This window comes from Phalangium opilio, unplaced genomic scaffold, assembly GCF_054372755.1.
Source record: "Phalangium opilio isolate 3A_F unplaced genomic scaffold, DU_Popi_V2 ptg000217l_1, whole genome shotgun sequence".
Taxonomy (NCBI): domain Eukaryota; kingdom Metazoa; phylum Arthropoda; class Arachnida; order Opiliones; family Phalangiidae; genus Phalangium; species Phalangium opilio.
The window spans coordinates 8,096,327-8,117,369 of record NW_028324218.1 but is presented as its reverse complement, the minus strand read 5'-3'; the positions used below and the strand labels follow the sequence as shown (position 1 = coordinate 8,117,369).

The window sequence follows — 21,043 nt, the reverse complement described above, 5'->3', positions numbered from 1 at the left end:
CTCACTCTTTACAATTTCAGAAACTGTTTCTCTAAATACACAAAGTTTATTATGTTTATTTTAAGTTGGAATCACACTTTGGTTATAAATCCTTAAGTAATAGTTTTGGAGAATCAAAGCCATCAATATATTGATTGAAAATAACTACACATAACGTATAAGCTAAACTCTAGTGGTTAAATTATATTTTACTGAAATTTTAAGTGATTTAAACTAACCACAAAAATATACCGAATAATGTTTATTTAAAATATTTTACTAAATTTATTTTTGTTTTTAAAGTTTGGGTACTAAGATATTTACAAAATATAAATAATGACTTATATCCCAACCAATAAACTTGACTCGGAACAGCAGAAATATAACACATATTCACTAAATTCCTCTTAGGGAAAGATTAGGCTTGTAATAATATTTCCAAAGTATTTTTTTAGAAATGTAGGACCATATTTTGGATCAGAACTCCAAAAATATAACATATACAAATACTAAACTTGTCTTTTGGTAAAGATTGGGTTACATAGAACTGGTCATATTCCCGAAGTATTTGTTTGAAATGTAGGACCACATTTTAGCGCAGAACTCCATACTCCAAAAAAATAACATACACAATTTCTAAACTTATCTTTAGGTAAATATTGGGTCACTTGGAACTGGTCATATTCCGGAAGTATTTGTTAGAAATGTAGGACCACATTTTAGAGCAGAACTCCAAAAATATAACATATACAAATACTTCTTATCTTTAGGTTAAGATTGGGTTATTTAGAACTGGTCATATTCTCAAAGTATTTTCTTTTATAGATTCTGGACCCTATGCTTTACAATTTCCTCTATGGGACCACACTTTGGTGACCCCCATAAAAAGTGTATAGGCTTACATTGTGTGAGAGATCTTGGATAAAAATATTATTTGACAAGTTGATACCAAGGTATTAGGGCTTTTGGGGCTTAAAAGGTTTGAAAACCAATATTATTTTCTGGCCAAAACTTGTAACGGATTATTTGAAGATGAACTGAAATGGACGTTAAGATTAACCCTTTCAAAAAGAACTATAGTGAGACTGTTTTCTTCAGAATATAGTTTTTTGGTATAATTTCGTTGGAAATAATTGAAATTATGTTAGGTTGGAAATATATTTGGATTTGAGGTCAATTTATTTATTTGTGCGTATTGCGGATCGAGTGACCTGTTAATTTTGTTTTTGCGGTTATGATAAATTGAACGTTTCCATAACGAAATAGAATTGCCCTAAATGAAATAAAGCAAGGCCTAGAACTAAGTGAGTAGGGTAGTTTCTATTCAATTTTTATTTTCGAAGTAGGCTAGTTTTTAATTTTAAATTTTTTTTATTTTCCAAGTAGGTTAGTTTCATAATTTTCAAATTTTATTTTCAAAGTAGGCTAGGTTCTTAATTTCAATTTTTATTTTCAAAGTAGGTTAGGTTCTTAAATTAAATTTATATTTTCAAAGTAGGCTAGGCTATTTTATATGTAAGCTAGGTTTTTTTAAATTTGTATATTCAAAATAGGCTAGTTTTCTTGAAATTTTTATTTTCAAAATAGGCTTGTTTCCTTGAAATTTATATTTCAAAGTAGGCTAGTTTCCTTGAAATTTTCATTTTCAAAGTAGGCTAGTTTCTTATTGTCAATTTTTATTTTCAAATTAGGCTAGTTTCTTTTCAATTTTTATTTTCAAAATTGGCTAGTCTCTTTTAAATTTATATTTCCAAAGTAGGCTAGTCTCTTAATTTCAATTTTTATTTCCAAAGTAGGCTAGTTTCTTAATTTCAATTTTTATTTCCAAAGTAGGCTAGTTTCTTAATTTCAATTTTTATTTCCAAAGTAGGCTAGTTTCTTATTTTCAATTTTTATTTTCAAAAAGGGCTAGTTTCTTAATTTCAATTTTTATTTCCAAAGTAGGCTAGTTTCTTAATTTCAATTTTTATTTTCAAAAAGGGCTAGTTTCTTAATTTCAATTTTTATTTTCAAAAAGGGCTAGTTTCTTAATTTAAATTTTTATTTTCAAAAAGGGCTAGTTTCTTAATTTCAATTATTATTTTCAAAAAGGGCTAGTTTCTTAATTTCAATTTTTATTTTCAAAAAGGGCTAGTTTCTTAATTTCAATTTTTATTTTCAAAAAGGGCTAGTTTCTTAATTTCAATTTTTATTTTCAAAAAGGGCTAGTTTCTTAATTTCAATTTTTATTTTCAAAAAGGGCTAGTTTCTTAATTTCAATTTTTATTTTCAAAAAGGGCTAGTTTCTTAATTTCAATTTTTATTTTCAAAAAGGGCTAGTTTCTTAATTTCAATTTTTATTTTCAAAAAGGGCTAGTTTCTTAATTTCAATTTTTATTTTCAAAAAGGGCTTGTTTCTTAATTTCAATTTTTATTTTCAAAAAGGGCTAGTTTCTTAATTTCAATTTTTATTTTCAAAAAGGGCTAGTTTCTTAATTTCAATTTTTATTTTCAAAAAGGGCTAGTTTCTTAATTTCAATTTTTATTTTCAAAAAGGGCTAGTTTCTTAATTTCAATTTTTATTTTCAAAAAGGGCTAGTTTTTTAATTTCAATTTTTATTTTCAAAAAGGGCTAGTTTCTTAATTTCAATTTTTATTTTCAAAAAAGGGCTAGTTTCTTAATTTCAATTTTTATTTTCAAAAAGGGCTAGTTTCTTAATTTCAATTTTTATTTTCAAAAAGGGCTAGTTTCTTAATTTCAATTTTTATTTTCAAAAAGGGCTAGTTTCTTAATTTCAATTTTTATTTTCAAAAAGGGCTAGTTTCTTAATTTCAATTTTTATTTTCAAAAAGGGCTAGTTTTTTAATTTCAATTTTTATTTTCAATAAGGGCTAGTTTCTTAATTTCAATTTTTATTTTCAAAAACGGCTAGTTTCTTAATTTCAATTTTTATTTTCAAAAAGGGCTAGTTTCTTAATTTCAATTTTTATTTTCAAAAAGGGCTAGTTTCTTAATTTCAATTTTTATTTTCAAAAAGGGCTAGTTTCTTAATTTCAATTTTTATTTTCAAAAAGGGCTAGTTTCTTAATTTCAATTTTTATTTTCAAAAAGGGCTAGTTTCTTAATTTCAATTTTTATTTTCAAAAAGGGCTAGTTTCTTAATTTCAATTTTTATTTTCAAAAAGGGCTAGTTTCTTAATTTCAATTTTTATTTTCAAAAAGGGCTAGTTTCTTAATTTCAATTTTTATTTTCAAAAAGGGCTAGTTTCTTAATTTCAATTTTTATTTTCAAAAAGGGCTAGTTTCTTAATTTCAATTTTTATTTTCAAAAAGGGCTAGTTTCTTAATTTCAATTTTTATTTTCAAAAAGGGCTAGTTTCTTAATTTCAATTTTTATTTTCAAAAAGGGCTAGTTTTTTAATTTCAATTTTTATTTTCAAAAAGGGCTAGTTTCTTAATTTCAATTTTTATTTTCAAAAAGGGCTAGTTTCTTAATTTCAATTTTTATTTTCAAAAAGGGCTAGTTTCTTAATTTCAATTTTTATTTTCAAAAAGGGCTAGTTTCTTAATTTCAATTTTTATTTTCAAAAAGGGCTAGTTTCTTAATTTCAATTTTTATTTTCAAAAAGGGCTAGTTTCTTAATTTCAATTTTTATTTTCAAAAAGGGCTAGTTTCTTAATTTCAATTTTTATTTTCAAAAAGGGCTAGTTTTTTAATTTCAATTTTTATTTTCAAAAAGGGCTAGTTTCTTAATTTCAATTTTTATTTTCAAAAAGGGCTAGTTTCTTAATTTCAATTTTTATTTTCAAAAAGGGCTAGTTTCTTAATTTCAATTTTTATTTTCAAAAAGGGCTAGTTTCTTAATTTCAATTTTTATTTTCAAAAAGGGCTAGTTTCTTAATTTCAATTTTTATTTTCAAAAAGGGCTAGCTTCTTATTTTCAATTTTTATTTTGAAAATAGGCTGGGTCCTTTTAAATTATTTACAAATTAGGATTGGTTTCTTTAAATTTGTATTCTTGAAGTACGCTAGGTTCTTTAAGTTTTTATTTTTAGATTAGGGAGGTTAGGTTCTTTTTAAATTTTTATATTCAAATAAGTGAGGCTCTTTTCAATTTCAATTTTCAAAGTAGTTGAGTTTCTTTTAAATTATTTCAAAGTAGGCTGGTTATTTTTAAATTTCTTTTAAATTATTTCAAAGTAGGCTGGTTATTTTTAAATTTCTTTTAAATTATTTCAAAGTAGGCCGGTTATTTTTAAATTTCTTTTAAATTATTTCAAAGTAGGCTGGTTATTTTTAAGTTTCATTTTTTAAAGTAGGCTAGGATCTTAAAGTTTTTATTTTAATTAGATTAGATTATTTTCCTAATTAAATTATTTTCTAAATTGTCTAAAATATTTTAAATTTTTATTTTACACATTAGGCAAGGACCTTTCCGATTTTTTTGCATATTAGGTTAGGTTCTTTTAAACTATTTTCAAAGTAGTCTAGGATCTTTTAAATTTTTATTTTACATGTTAAGCAAGGACCTTTCCAATTTTTTTACACATTAGGCAAGGACCTTAATTTTTTTTTTCAAATTAGCCAAAGACCCTGTCAAGTTTTATTTACATATTAATCTAGGTTATTTCAAATTTTTATTTTCAAATTAGGCAAGGTTCGTTCCAATTTTTTATCTGCAAACTAGGCAAGGTGCTCTTCAATTTTAATTTTCAAATTAGTCCAGATTCTTTTAAATTTTTATTTTCAAATAAGGCAAGGTTCTTTACAAATTAACTTAACCAAACTGAAGTGGCGCAAAACGTTTGAAGTTCCCTACAAGCTTCTCCATCAGAATCTTGAACTCGGTATTATATAAGTTTCATTTACTTAAAAAGCCACAAGACATCTTAAGTTAAAGGCAAAAAAGAGGCAAAGACCTTCCGGCGATTCAACATTGTGGCAATATTATCTAAGATACTTCTTGAACCAAATGATATGATGATATCAAGAGTGCATTCAAGTTAAAAACGAATCACCTGCAGGCCTGAGTAAAACGAGTCGGTGACTTAAAGAAAAATAAAATACAACATTCAATTTGCTACCGTTTTCAGCCATCTAGATAACGTTTGACCACTAAATGTGTACCGGTATATGGGTCACTTTCTCTAACCTAGCCTCCACCCTCGTCCATATCCCTAAAAGCATAAGTTCATAAGATACGTTCCATAAGTTTGTTACTGGTTACTGAGAGGTGAAACGTCATAGATTCTCGTAAAGCGATGCCTGTCAAAGGCTTAGTAGAGACTAGATAGGAAGATGGAAGTCCTGCAAAACCGCATGTAGTTAATTCTCACGTCGTTCTTTAACTCTCAGTAAGTCTCTAGCGTTAGGAAGTGTACATAGTTCACAGACTAGGAGGATTCATACCATTTACACAAGGAGGCCTGGCTTTAGACTCACCTGGTGAGTTAGGTCTCCTTGTGTATCACGTGAAGCCTGGCCTCCCTGTGTAGCACGTGATGCCTGGCCTCCCTGTGTAGCACGTGATGCCTGGCCTCCCTGTGTAGCACGTGAAGCCTGCCCTCCCTGTGTAGCACGTGAAGCCTGCCCTCCCTGTGTAGCACGTGAAGCCTGCCCACCCTGTGTAGCACGTGAAGCCTGCCCACCCTGTGTAGCACGTGACGCCTGCCCACCCTGTGTAGCACGTGAAGCCTGCCCACCCTGTGTAGCACGTGAAGCCTGCCCACCCTGTGTAGCACGTGAAGCCTGCTCACCCTGTGTAGCACGTGAAGCCTGCTCACCCTGTGTAGCACTTGAAGCCTGGCCTCCCTGTGTAAATGGTATGAATCCTCCTAGTCTGTAAACTATGTATGTAGGTAGTGTCATACTTATGGAACATATCTTATAAACTTTGGCTAAAAGAGTAACGTGCCTTGTAGAAACTTGATGTATAACCTTTTAGGAGGATTGCGGGATCGGTCGGGTGCCCGGGACGGATGGATGGGTGGACCAGTCTCAATTTCTTCTTCTTGACTTGCTTTGAAAGCAATCATAGCGTCCATGTGGAAACGGCAAAGGCAGAAATGATTGCTCGCGTCAAGCATCGTGTAAACTTAAAGGGATAGTAGGTTAGAAACGGATCATCAAATTCTGCATCGAAACAGTTAATTTCCAATGGATTACAAAATAAGCCTTTGATACTTCTGTCGCACCCCTAACATTCTGGTTACGTATTAAAGCAAGGCTGTGGTTTAGTTCAAATAAACGCCACTAGATGATTCCATAGTCCAGGGGCTTACATGGGCTATGTTTTAGACGAGCTCTGATTGGTTCCTGCCTTTGGCAAGGTAAAGTTGGTGTGTAGAAGATTAGACAGAATGCCAAGGGAGATACAGGAGCCGACATTTGTTTTATTACAATCGCAAGCGGTTCCCCCTATAGCACTAATGTTAACTAAACCTCTAAGCTTAGCAAAGGCTATGCTTTAGACGAGCTCTGATTGGTTCCTGCCTTTGTCAAGGTAAAGTTGTTGTGTAGAAGATTAGCCAGCATGCTAAGGGCGATACAGGAGCCGATATTTGCTATAATGCATCGCAAGCTGTTCCCGCTATAGCACAAATGATACGTGACGGCATCACCAAGGTGTATTTTTCATTACAGTTTCCAAGTGAAAAGTATTTTAAATTTTTAAATAAAAAAATCTATCTAGTATTTAAAAAACCCATCAAAAACTTAGAGTCGTCCTGATTCACCGCCACTATCACTTTAACCCACCCTACCACACCAGGGCTACATATCATACTCTGGATTCTATTTGGATCTCTCGAGAACTAGAAAAGTATCTTGTAGCCTCTAGAGTGTACATTGAAGACACGACTCGTCTCATCAGAATGCTATTCGCCTTGCGAGTTGTTCTTATGATGGAAAGATTGTCCCATATTATCTTAAAAACATTCTTGGAAGGTACAAATATCTGGGGCTTTTCATAAAAGGTCGATAAACTCTAGAAGAATCCCAGAAATTGACATTTCTTAAAAATTTTATCAGTTCAAGATATATCTCTTAGTGTTTCTTCAATTTAAAATCACTATAAAGCTATGTTATATTTCTAGAAGAATTTCTCCTCAAGTGTTGAGGCCTATTTTAATTTGTCAGAGAAGACACCTTATCAGCTCCTGGCACTGTAGATATGCAATATAAATTAAAGTTGTATTACAGTTAATTTACATAAAATTATTAGACTGATTTGTTTAATACAATTACATTTCAGAAAATTTTTGGAATGTTTAAGAACTTATTGGTACTTTATTTGATTAATTTCTACATTTCTTTAAAATATTAATAGCTTTAATTACGCAATCAAAGGTTAAAAATACGAAAAAAAAAACTCACGTCAAACACGCATATCACAGACCTAAAACTGTTAATTTCAATTGGATTTAGTAATTTTTCATTTTATTGTTAGGGCCCAATGATTAACAAAATGTATTATTATAGTACCGTGCTATTTAAATCTACATATCTGGTATTGGTAAATTTTAAAACTTTTATATGTCAATTAATTTTTTTGTTTGGCCATTAAGTTGTGGTTAACTATGTTAAGCTATTAACATTAGACGAAGTATCCTTGTCAACTGGTGAATTCACCACGGATAAAACAAAGGTCAGATAGGATATACAACCCCTAATCAAACCTTCGATAAAACCATTATCAATACATAAACACGCCAAAAATGTGAATGAAATCATTGTAGTGTTCATTTTTTTGCGAAGAAGTATCTCACGCGTCTGCCTTAACAATGACGGGTAAGATTCATTTGCAGTACTCTTCATAACGCGTCCCTGGCACGACAACAATAACAGAGATCTTGAATCACTCATAAGTGACAACGTCATGAGTAGCATTAATGTACTGACCAAGGGTCCCACAACCCATATTGCAAAGAACATGTGAAACTCTATTCGTTCTTGTTGATCGGTGTCCTTTAATAGGGCAGTTAGGTTCAAACAGAAATTAGTCACCCATTCCACGAACCATAGTAAAATAGGGAATCTTAGGCGTTGGTCTAACTCAACCACAGACGTGATAAGCTGCGAATGTTCGATGCATAGTTGTCTAAAGGGCTTTTTAACATGCTTTACATGATGTGCTAATGTTTTAACCTTAAATTTAATACGTTCCACCGTGTAAGCAATCATTCCTTGAATAATGAAAGGCATAGATAAAACTAAGCTGTTTACTAAAAGGTCGGCAACTGCAACCACACGTGCAAATAAGTAATTATTTTTTAAAAAGTCTAAATTGAATAAAGTCCAGTTGATGTAATTTCTAAGTGATTTCTCGTCGAGTGTAATTATCATTGGGAAACAAAGTACGAAACTGACCAGACTAATCATAAACAAAAACATCGTTCCAAAGTCCAGACCATACGCCTTAAGTTTAACAGCTTCCTCGCTTCTTGAAGGTGCATCCAGAGTTGATAAGGTATTAATACAAGAAACAATTACGTTATCTCTTACCAATGATTCGTTTACAAAGAAAGTCACGATAAAAAACCGATAAACAAAGAGTATTTCGTAAATTAGTTGTATGGATCCTGAATTTCGAAAATGGTTGTCAAAGGCCCATGCTACTACGCGTAGGAAATTCAAATTTACTATGGTGCACGTTATGATGAAACATATTGGTTTTTGCTTTATTTTGACACGGGTATTTGTAAGTCCCATGAACTCAAGTAGTTTGAAAATTATATTGAATATTATATTAGATCGCTTGAGTAAAATTACGCTTAGGTCTAGTGGTGAAATTTTCTTAGGATGACGTCGATGACTTACGAAGAAGTTTCTGTATAGTTGCATTGGGTTAAAGTGGCCAAACATTTTCTTTTTGTACCAAGATTTGGTGCTTCTTATTGGAGCATTATATGAAGCCATTAAAATGCCCTGCTATTTGTATTTCCTCTGCAGTTTTCGAAAAGCTTGAAGTAACGTTGAATGAAAGCACTAGCGTATTTTCAAGACACAGCCATGGCGATCGGGAGTGTTAACTTTACCAATTCAAAACTAACAGAATTCTAACTCTTCTTTTAAATTTTCATATGTACTTTATATATATTTACACTTCCTTACCCACGACACGTAATTCTTACGGTTAATCTTTCACAAATCTAGGCAACAATCTTTAATTTTTACAATAATCGCTTACTTCTTGTAACCTTTACTTGTAATACACTAAGTACAGTTCGAAAAGAAGACACGACTTACAATGCGTGACTAAATTAATTTTAAAAGAGAGAAATCAATTTATAACTTGACAGTACGGAGAACAATGGTGTATGCCTTAGGTAGACAATTGTTATTCATTATAAATGTATATTTACTCGTGACTTGGCGCTGTTACTGTGTGTTTTTGAAAAAGTTAGGTTTGCATAGAAAAATAAAAAGGATGTCATAAAACCAAGGAGGATCTAGTTTTAGTGAGCGGTTTGTTTTTCACGACGCCGAGGAGATATGAAAAGTGTGTGAAGCAAAATTCTATTTAATGTCCATTCAGACTACGTTAAAATCTTATCTTTACTTTGGTGAAGTCGCTGCGCTCGCTTAATTGAACTGTTCGCACGTGTCAACGACTAAGTAAAAGATTTACGGGTTTAGTTTTGAATATTTTCAATTTCGGTTCTCTGTGTCGAGATGGCACCACTTCGTTAGCGCCTTTTCTTGAGCTTACTCGATCATCTATTTCTTGGCATGGTCCAGTGAGCTGCACTTTAGCAGACGATATAAGAAACAGCTTAAGGATTCTCGGCGTTATTTATTTTTTTGGATTCGTCTATTTTAGTATTCAAAAGTGTTGGTTCAAAAAATCATCATATGCGCGACTAGTTTTAAGTCGTCTGCTCTCAAGTCTGGACAAGAAAATTATCGCACTGAAGCGACCTAAACAAAATTAACGAAGCAACTGACATGAACGTAAGTCTGAATGGGGCTTTATGCACAAAAATGTTAATTGATACACTTACATTGCACTTCAATCGTACTTAAGAATACTTGGATCCACAGCTCCATGATATAGCAGTTATTCAACTGTTGTCCACGACATCTCATCCACGCCATGCGTAGTAGCTATTTGCGGGGTTTTTTTTTCTTAAATATAGGAACAAGAGCTGGAAGTGCACTTAGTACCATAAATTCATACTACATGCTAAACAATGGAACAATGGAACTTAATATTAAACCATTTTATATATAAAACTATTCTTCAGAACATGTATGCTGGATGTTTAAGCTACACCTCTAAATGGGACCTTTCAGGATAGGGATGTGTAACCGTAAAGTTTTAAAAGTAGAAAAGGGGCCTAACTTCACGATTCCACAAAGATAATTAAATAAAAACTAGAAAACTAGAAGTTCCCAGGTTACCCGCTTAAAGATCTTATTGATCAAGACTAAGTATTTACCAGATAGTCCATTCTTGTAAATAAAGCGCAGTAGTAGAATAATAATTTTTACTATTTATTAGACACGTCTGAACTTGTCCGTGAATACAAACTAACTGCCCTTTAGCAGGCGGCGGCGGGGGTTTTTATCCCCGCCAATTATATTTTTTAACAGAAAGGAGCTAGTGGCGCTTAAGGCGCCACTTGTGAGCAAAATTGTAATTAAGAATTTAGATGTAGCAGACGACTTCGGAGGAATGTGGAGGCCGTCGTTACATCCTCCCCCCCCGGAAAAAGTCGTCTGCTCATGAGGAGTCAGACTCCGGCTCCCGCTGCTCCGGCGATCTTCTGGCCGCTGAAGGCGCGCTTTCCATCTTGGTCCGCTGGCGCTCCGCTTGGGCCGTGGCTTATGGCAGTTCTTTTCATGGTGTCGTCCCACCTGGCAACGGCGACACAGGGTGTATCGTTCGTCCGGAACCATGTTTTGGCGGCGCGGCGCTGGTTGGGCGGCTCGTGGAACCCGCGGGTGGTGGTAGTGTCGCCGCTGAAGTCAATGGGCGTCTCGTACCGTTTCCCACGGTTCTCGCGATATTGCTTGCCGCGCAAAGGTAAAGTCACACGAAGTCACATCGGTGATGTCATGCGCGCGCAAATAGTTCGCAACGTCCGGGCGAGACCGGAGAGTCTTATGCGGATATTGTTCTGGAGGATGATAGTAAATGTCCATCTCCGGACCTCCAGGCTTAGGATTCTTCCTCAACACTATCTCACGTCTCCATCCTCTTCGAAAAGGATTTACAAATCTCATTGGATTTATTGGAACAGGGTTGGACACTTCTACTTCGTCTTCCTCAGATTCGGAGGGAGAACTGGAAGTGTCAGGGTGAGATAGAGGAGAGGGTAGAGGGAGAGACTTCTCCCTCGAGCTCCTATCAGGAGAGGAAGATGCAGAGGGTGGAGGGAGAGACTTCTCCCTCGAGCTCCTATCAGGAGAGGAAGGTGGAGAAAGGTCTGGCGGCATCCGATTCACTCGGAAAACCGCGGGAGGATCTGAGAACAAGGCGAATGCGTCTGGCTCAGATTCCTCAGGAAGATCAGAGACTTCTGGGAAGGACTCTGGAACTTCTTCCGACGGGGAATCAGAGGATCCATTAGTGGATGAAGCTGAGGGTTTACGTCTCCTCGTTTCTTCTCCAGACGACTCGGTCTGCGCTTCTTGGTCTTTCAATAGTCGTCGTCTTCGTTCTCGTCGAGTCTCACGACGTTCGTCACCAGTACTGACTCCAGCGTCCTGAAGCGTAGGTACGGACGGTGACGAGGTAGAACGGGAAGATGAACTACTTGACGTTGAGGATGACTGGCCTCCGGCCGGTTGGCAGACATCCTTGTTTGACCAATAAAGCTTGAGATGAGCGAGATTCTCAATCCCTTTATTTTCTCCGGTTTCTGGGTCTTCTAATCTGTATCGCAAGCGGTCTAGCTTCTTCGCGATCTTGTAGGGACCATCCCACTTGGGACATAACTTAGCGGCGACATCACGTGCCGCTTGAGACAAAGGATGCGTCTCTTTCCAGACAAGCGCACCAACGGGAAATTCAATTCCTTCCCGCCTTTGGTCGTAGTAGCGCTTCTGGTGTGCTTGCGCTTTCTTGGCAAGCTCTTTAGACAAGGCTAGTTGCTTTGCTAAAGCTGAGAGCGATGCGGACCTTTCAACAAAGTCCGCTACTGGCATCCCCACGTCTAAGTCCCAGGGAAATCTCGGTTCCCTACCCATGTTAAGGTAGAACGGAGTTCTTCCTGTCGTGGTGTGAGTAGTCGAGTTGATGGCGAACTGAATGAACGGTAAGTTCTCATCCCATCTTCGGTGATCTCGACCAACGAACATTGAAATGATTTCGCCCAGAACGCGGTTTGTGCGCTCCACGATGTTACTCTGAGGATGATACGGAGTGATGTATCGTGGCTTTACTTTGAACATCTTAAGAATGTCCCTCCAAAGTTGAGAAACGAATTGTGTCCCATTGTCGCTTACGATGGCTTTCGGACAGCCGTAGCGAACTATCATGGAGACGAGTTTCTTCGCACACGTTCTGGCGGTGATGTTCTTCATCGGGTATAGTTCGACGAATTTGGTGGCATAGTCCGTGAATACCAGGAGGTATTTATGATGGTGACGGCTTCTTGGTAGAGGTCCCATTATGTCCACCCCCAGCAAATCAAATGGCTCAGAAATGGCCGTAGGCTGCATGAGACCTGGACGTTTTCTATTGCGGGCCTTGTGCATCTGACACAAAGGACATCCGCGGACGTACTCGGTAACGTCCTGCCGGAACGATGGCCACCAGTATCTGGCTCGTACTTTGTCGAAGGTACGATCTCGACCTCGATGCCCAGATAGAGGGTGGTCATGAAATAAGCGGATGGCGTCCCGCCGGAACCGCTGTGGCAAATAGAGTTTTGCTGGTTGTCTACCATAGGCCTTCCGATACAAGACATCGTTCTTCAGTTCGTAGTACCGATGTCTTTGTGGATTATCTCCTGATAATTGGACTATGATGTCATGTGTGGCTTGTTCATCTTGTTGGGCTTTCCGCACTTCTTCCAGCGTGAAAGAGTGGTACAATGCGTGATTGGCGGGAGGAGCTAATCCGCCACTGGTTGAGGACGAGGTCGACGTCATTGAAGAGGACTCCGCTGGACTGGAATCTTCTGACGAGGACGGTGACGTCATGTCTTCCAAAGACATGGCTAATAGCGAGACAGGCGCTCTTGATAACGCGTCCGCAACCTTGTTCTCAACGCCCTTCTTATGTATGATCTTGAAATCATACGTTTGCAAGTACATTGCCCAACGTACAAGACGAGAATTCGGCTCTTTCAGTGTGAACAACCACTGAAGTGCTTTGTGATCGGTGATCACAGTGAATGGTCTATTTTCTAAGTATGGCCGGAACTTTCCAACTCCCCAATAAATGGCAAGACATTCCTTTTCCGTGGTGGTATATCTTCGCTGGACGTCGGTTAGTTGCTTACTGGCGTATGCAATAGGCACCTCGACGTCATCTTGAATTTGCGACAGGAAAGCTCCAAGTCCGGCATCACTAGCATCCGTTGTTAGGATACACGGCAACTTTGGGTTGTAAGCCGCTAAAGGAGGCGCCATACAGATCGCATCCTTGATGGCTTGGAACGCTTCCTGCTGTTCTTGATTCCACCGGAACGGAACGTCTTTTTTCTTGAGATGATTTAACGGGGCAACGATCTTAGAGTACTGCGGGATGAATCGAGAGTGCCATCCCGCCATGCCCAGAAATCGTTGGATCTCTTTCACGTTTTTCGGGATTGGAAAGTCCACTATAGCCTTAGTCTTGGAAGGATCAATGTGAATCCCTCGTTCATTGACGATATGTCCTAACACGGTCGCTTCACTCTGCGCAAATCGACATTTCTTCGTCTGAAGCGTAAGTCCTGCTTCAGACAGTCGGTGAAAGACATATTCCAGGGCTTGAAGATGGTCGGCCCACGTACTGGATGGAATGACGATGTCATCCAGATAGACACAGATGGAAAAGTGATGTCCATCCCTGAAGACTTCGTCGATGAGTCGTTGAAACGACGACGGCGCATTGCATAGACCGAACGGAAGTACTTCGAATTCGTACTTTCCCGCATGCGTGATGAAAGCAGTCTTCGCTTTCGCTTGCGGATGGAGATCTATCTGCCAATAGCCGCTCTTTAAGTCCAGTGCTGTAATGAACTTTGGGGCGCCCATTTTTCCTAATAGTTCCTCTATTCTCGGAAGCGGGTAAGGGTCCTTCACGGTTACTTTATTCAAAGCGCGATAGTCGACGCAGAAACGTATCTTTCCGCACTTCTGGTGGACAAGTACCACCGGCGACGCGTAAGGACTAACGGACGGCTTCACGATACCGTCGCGGATCATTTCGTGAAGATGATCTTCAATTATCCGTTTTTTCTCGTCGCTAACACGATACGCGCGTTGACTAACGGGAACATCGGTGGTAGTATGTATCTCGTGATAAACTAAGTTCGTGCGTCCCGCTTTTTCCGAAAATAGTTTAGGAAATCGTAATAACAGAGTTTTTAAGTCTTCCTTCTGTTTAGGACTCAGTGTAGGCGACGCGACTGCTTGTTCTACATCCTCGATAATCTGAGGTGTTGGAGTCTTTAACCCCGGGAGATTTAACACGAAGGGAAACGTTGTTCCGTCAATCTGACAAGTTTTTGTACCGAAGTCCAAAATGGCACGATGTTTATAGAGGAAGTTTTTCCCCAAAATAAAATCGTTTGGCAATGACGGAACGACGTGAAACTCTTGCTTTAGTTTTAACTGTCCTAAGCGGAAGTCTATTCGCGCGCGTCCCTTTGTAAAGGTGTAACGTCCATCGCCTAACACTATACACTGAGTCTCTTCTTCTTCCGGAAGCACTAAGTCTGGTTTCAAGGTTTTGACTAGACTACGCCACTGATATAGGCTGATAAAGCAAGCATCAGCGCCTGAATCTAGTCTGGTCGCGAAAGTCCCATGCGAATATACGGCGTCTATAGCCACGGGAGGATCAACCTCACAGCGACGCACATCCATAGAGCCGCATTCAATAAGGGGCTTTACTTTCGGCGCGCGGCGGAAAGACGATCCCCTTTTCTTCTTCCCGCTTTCGCGTTTTCCGAAACTTGTTTTTGCGCGACCTCTTGTTTGCTCGGACAGGCGGTAGCATAATGCCCTAAGCATCCGCACTTATAGCATTCTATGTGACTTAAGTCGTTTTGCTCTGTCTGAGCCGGTGTCGGTTTATTGGAAAGTCTTGCGTTTGGCGTCGCAACCTTTGATGTCGCACCTCCCCCCTGCGGTTTTGTTAAAACCGCGGCTGTGGGAGAATTTCTTCTCCCACTGGATTTACGCGGGGTAGACTTTGCACTGTCTCTAGGATACAATGCGCTAGAAGGGGTCGCCCGTAAAATTTCTTCTGTTACGCGGCCCTTTTCTATGAAGCTGCGCATTGTCCTAATGTTGTCGTTAAATACATGAATGCGTATTTCGGGGAGGATATTTCTTTTGCAAATACCAACGAGTTCTGAGTCAGTGTACGGAACGCGTAAGTTCTGATTCATCGCGGTAATACTCGCGACATACGCGTCAAAAGACACACCTGCGGGTTGTGCAAACTGCGCTATTTCTAGGCGGAGGGATTCCTCCGCTCTTACAGAGAAGAAGTAGTCTCTGAACGCGCCTTTTACTGTACGCCACGTTAGCGGTTGATTAGGCCTATTCAAGTCCCTAAACCAAATTAATGCACGGCTCCTTAATATTTGGGGTAGAAGCGCGATAATGTCATTTCCCGACATGCCGTGATAATCCGCGAATTCCGACAAAGTCCGAAGGAATTCCGGCGCGCTTTCACCGTCCACACCACTAAATATTAAATGAGGGGGTGGTATTGGCCTATTTTTAGCGGCTGGTCTAGTACCTATGTTCGCTAACGTAGCTGCAAGTGTGTGAATGGTTTGATACAAAACGTTTGATGCCGCTCCTTGCGGTGGCTGCGGCGGAGGTGGGAGTCCTCCAGCCGCTTGTCCTTGACCATGCACAGGACTATTTCCAAGGCTTGGAGGGGGAGTGTTCCCAGTCGGGGGAGTGTAGACTCCCGGTAGCTGCGCGTTAATCGCGGCGATCAAAGCATGCGGATCGGGCGGATTCATGACGCGACAGTAATCAGTTCCAAGCACAAGTAATTGTTCACAAGTACGCGTTAAATACAATTGGTCATGTTAGTCTAACAAGTCCTAACGGGTCCTGGCAAGCTCGCCACTTTATGTAACCGTAAAGTTTTAAAAGTAGAAAAGGGGCCTAACTTCACGATTCCACAAAGATAATTAAATAAAAACTAGAAAACTAGAAGTTCCCAGGTTACCCGCTTAAAGATCTTATTGATCAAGACTAAGTATTTACCAGATAGTCCATTCTTGTAAATAAAGCGCAGTAGTAGAATAATAATTTTTACTATTTATTAGACACGTCTGAACTTGTCCGTGAATACAAACTAACTGCCCTTTAGCAGGCGGCGGCGGGGGTTTTTATCCCCGCCAATTATATTTTTTAACAGAAAGGAGCTAGTGGCGCTTAAGGCGCCACTTGTGAGCAAAATTGTAATTAAGAATTTAGATGTAGCAGACGACTTCGGAGGAATGTGGAGGCCGTCGTTACAGATGGAAAAATGCTTTCTTCTCCATGAAAATTTAGTGCTTTAAGTTGAAAACTAACTGACGTTTTGTGTGTCTCCTTGCAAATATTGGATGATACAAGGGACGATCAAAGGAGAGTAGTAGAAATTGTTTAAATAACTCGTTTATAAATGAATGGTAAATTGAAAAGGGGGAGGGGTCTTGAATGTTTGGTTCAGTGAGACTCACCAAACCACCGGTGTGGTTCTTTTAAATCAATTGTTATATAAAGATAATATTACATTTTGCTTGTTGCAATAATATAATGAGTACGTACTTAATATTAGAAAATTGTTATTTTATTTCAGAGTTTAATACAATTATAATTAGTAACTTTCATGTTGATCATTAGCGCCCAATGTTCAGTTAAATGTATTATATTAGTAACGTGCTTTTGAAATTGTGTATATTTTGAATTTACGTGTAATTGATAACATTTTAATTAATTAATGCAAATTAAACTTTAGTTTGACCTTGTGGTAATTAAGTTGTGGTGGAATTAGATAAAATTCATTGATCATTAATTTTCTCAATTGGTGACTTCACTACCGATAGTACAAAGGTTAGATAGGAGAAACAACCCCTAATCAAACCTTCGATAAAACTTTTATTAATACAAAAGCACCCCAAAAACGTGAAAGAAATCATTGTAGTGTTCACTTTTTTTCGAAGAAGTATCTCGCGCGTCTGTCTCAACAATGAGGGGTAAGATTCGTTTGTAGTGAATGTCATAACGCGTCCCTGGCACGACAACAATAACAGCGATCTTGAATCACTCATGTCTGACAACGTCATAAGTAGCATTAAAGTACTAACCAAGGGTCCCACAACCCAGATTACGAAGAACAAATGGACATCGATTCGTTTTTGTTGATCTGTGTCTTTTAATTGCAAAGTAACGTTCAAGCAAAAGTTAAGCACCCATTCCACGAACCATAGTAAAACAGGGCATCTTAGGCGTTGGTCCAACTCAACCACGGTTGTCATTATCTGCGTATGTTCTATGCAGAGTTGTCTAAAGGGCTTTTTAACATGCTTTACACGATGTGCAAATGATTGTATCTTAAACCTGATACATTCTACAGTGTAAGCTACTATTCCCTGAAACAAGTAAGTCAGAGTCATAACTATGCTGTATGTTAAATTATCAACAATTCCAACCAAACGTGCAAAGAAAAAATTATTTTTTAAGAATCCCGAATTGTAGAAAGTCCAATCGATGTAATGGTTCAGTGATTTATCGTCAAAATTAATTATCGTTGGGAATGAAAGTGCAAAACTGGTTAGAAAAGTCATAAATAAAAAAATTATTCCTAAGTTTAGACGGTAGGTCTTAAGTTTAAAGGTTTCGTTCGATGTCTCGCATTCCAGGGTAGATAAGGTTTTAATGCAAGAAACTATAATGTTATCCCTTACCAATAATTCATTCACAAAGTACGCTATGATAAAAATACGATAAAGATACAGGATTTCGTAAATTAGTTGTATCGATCCTGGATTTCGTAAATGATTGTCAAAGGCCCATGATACTGCGTGTAGAAAGTACAAATTTACTATGGTGCACGTTATAATGTAGCGTATTGGTTTTTGTTTCATTGTCTCACGGTTATATGCAAGTCCCATGAACTCAAGTATTTTGAAAAGTATATTCAATATTAGATTTGATTGTTTATAAATTATGAAATTTCCGTCTAGTGGTAAGATTTTCTTAGGGTGTCGTCGAAGGTTTGCGATTACCTTTTTGTATAGTTGCATTGGGTTTAAATTCTATGCCAAGTAATAATTGTGTGATCCACTTCGTCCAATATTATTAAATACACAAGATTTGATCACGTTTGAATTTCACTGTCGATATAATTTGAGTTGACCTAGCTTCAAAAAACCTTTAAAGCAGGAACTTGCGTGTCTTCGGTGCGACGTTGCGAAGAATGGTTGTATTGTCTTTGACGGTTTCGCTTTTAAGCTGTTCTTACACATAGAATATTTTAAAACTTAATTTTTTTCCGTTTGTACTTCTCAAATCACGACGACAAACTATGCTTTTCAGTTTAATTACTTACAAAGAACTTTTATCAAACTGAACAGGTTTTGAGTTGAGATTTAACAATCAAACGTCTTTTGAGTCTATGAACCTGCTCGACTACTTTAACAATAAGAGAAATTTTTTGCCCATAACAAAAAATATAGATTTCTATCAACAATACTGATTATTGAATTATTTAAACGCGTAATAAGCAGAATATATACTTGGAAATGAAATTTATTCACACTGTATTTGCGTGCAAAAGAAAAAATTGCTTTTAGAGCCGAACACTTGTGCCAATTATCTTGGTACAAGTACTTGACATTGACAAGAAACATACAATATATTCCCAAGAGAAAAAACGCCATTCGGTATAAACCCTTTATATACTGTTGCTATAACTCGGTTTCTATTGTATTTTTGTTCCTTTATTAAGTATGTTAATAGGAAACATCGTTGAATAGCAATATAAAATCACTATTGTTATCAAACCAAGGAGTATCTAGTACACGGTGTCGAAATCGTCCGTTAGTCTTGGTTTTTAAAATAAAATCACATGCGCCTTCTTCTGTAAGTTTCTAATTAGTAATTCTGCGTTAAAAAGAGTCAAAAATTAAAAATAAAAAGTGATTTAATTCTGAATAGACATATAAGTTAATTGTAGATGATCTATAATTAGTACTGAATTTTCAAGCAATTATAACAGCTTGGTAACGTCACTGTAATGTTTAATTAATGAAGGAATGAGGAAAAGCTGAAATATACATTGATAAAACAAAATAAAAATTTTCGAGATAAAACCCCATGATATAAGAATTTAACCACTTAAGATGGTGTTAATATTATAACTTCTCCATCTGAAATTATTGCTTTAAGAAAACGTCATTGATTTTTCCCGTGCTTTTATCATAATGACATAGTTATAAGACCACAGCATTCAATTATGGCACTTCGATCGTTCTATTATATAACGAATTATGTTTTTGGAGTTTCGATAACTTAGAGAAATACATAATATTTTCTGATTATACTTGAAAGAAATTCTGCGACTGCGACAGTTCAATATAAGTGTTAGTTAAAATCAAAAGATACACCACTTTCACAATTGGTTTAGATTTTCTCTGGTTCTTTAAAATAAATGTTTATATTTATAGATGTAACCTTAACTCTTTAATATTTAAAACTCATAACAATATGATACTTAGAATTACGTTTAAAAATGTTTTACGATTGACACTTACATAACTGATTAGCATGATCTAACTTGATTCTCCTTAAATGGTTTCCAATTTGTCTCAATTTGCAGCAAATAATATTTAGTGTCTATGCAAAATCGTATTTGCTTCAAGGAATTTAATTTCTTAAATTATTGCAATTAGAAGTAGTAGTTATTTCAATTTATTTTTAGGGGACAACCATTCATAATCCTACTACAGAATGCCGCTTTATTTCTTACGAAAAGATCCTAAGACGGAACGCCCCGTTATTTTTTTAGCAATAGATCCTGAAAAGGAACGCCCCTTAGGCTTTAACAATAGAGGCTACATAGCCCCTTCAGTTTTAAGCAATAGATCCTACGACGGTACGCCCCTTCAGAATTTAGAAATCGATTTTACGACGACGGAACGCCCCCTTTTGTTTTTAGCAATAGATCCTTCGACAAGACGCCTCTAAATTTTAAATCTCGTTCCCTGTTTACTAAAAGTAGTCTGCTGCTTGTTTTCAAATCAATGTTTATTGAACTAATTTTACACTTCGTTAGTTACAAACATATACATTAAAGATTTTTTAGTAATTTCTAATTAATAATTGTTTATTTCTGAGTTTAATACAATTAAAATAGCAACTTTGAAGTTTGTTATAATTTCCCAAGGTTTATTTGAATATAGTATTTTAGTAACTTGCTTTTGAAATTGTGTATATTTGGAATTGATAACATTTCAATTAATTAATGTAAATTAAACTTTAGTTTGACCTAATGATAACTAAGCGGTGGTGGCATTAGATAAAATACCTTGGTCACTAATTTCCTCAATTGGTGACTTCACTACCGATAGTACAAAGGTCAGGTAAGATATACAACCCCTAATCAAACCTTCGATAAAACCTTTATCAATACAAAAACACCCCAAGAAAGTGAAAGAAATCAATGTAGTGTTCATTTTTTTGCGAAGAAGTATCTCACGTGTCTGTCTTAACAATGACGGGAAAGATTCGTTTGTCGTGCTCGTCATGACGCGTCCCTGGCAAGACAACAATAACAAAGATCTCGAGTCACTCATGTCTGACAACGTCATGAGCAGCATTAAAAAACTAACCAACGGTCCCACAACCCAGATTAGATAGAACAAGTAAACCTCGATTAGTTTTTGCTGATCACTGTCTTTTAAAAGCACGGT

The 21,043-nt window shown here is 36.9% G+C and overlaps 2 long non-coding RNA genes across 3 annotated transcripts in view; one reads left to right on the top strand and one right to left on the bottom strand.

Moving 5' to 3' along the window:
- LOC149616056 (uncharacterized) overlaps positions 1-21,043 on the top strand; it is a 204,769-nt gene that overhangs the window by 63,839 nt on the left and 119,887 nt on the right. The window lies entirely within an intron of this gene.
- LOC149616060 (uncharacterized) lies at positions 4,688-5,583 on the bottom strand. Of its 2 annotated transcripts, none has more exons than XR_016375868.1 (2): positions 5,370-5,583; positions 4,688-5,267 (listed from the first exon to the last, which is right to left on the bottom strand). It is a non-coding gene; the product is annotated as an uncharacterized LOC149616060 (long non-coding RNA). The 2 variants fall into 2 exon arrangements; XR_016375867.1 differs by having other exon boundaries at positions 5,403-5,583.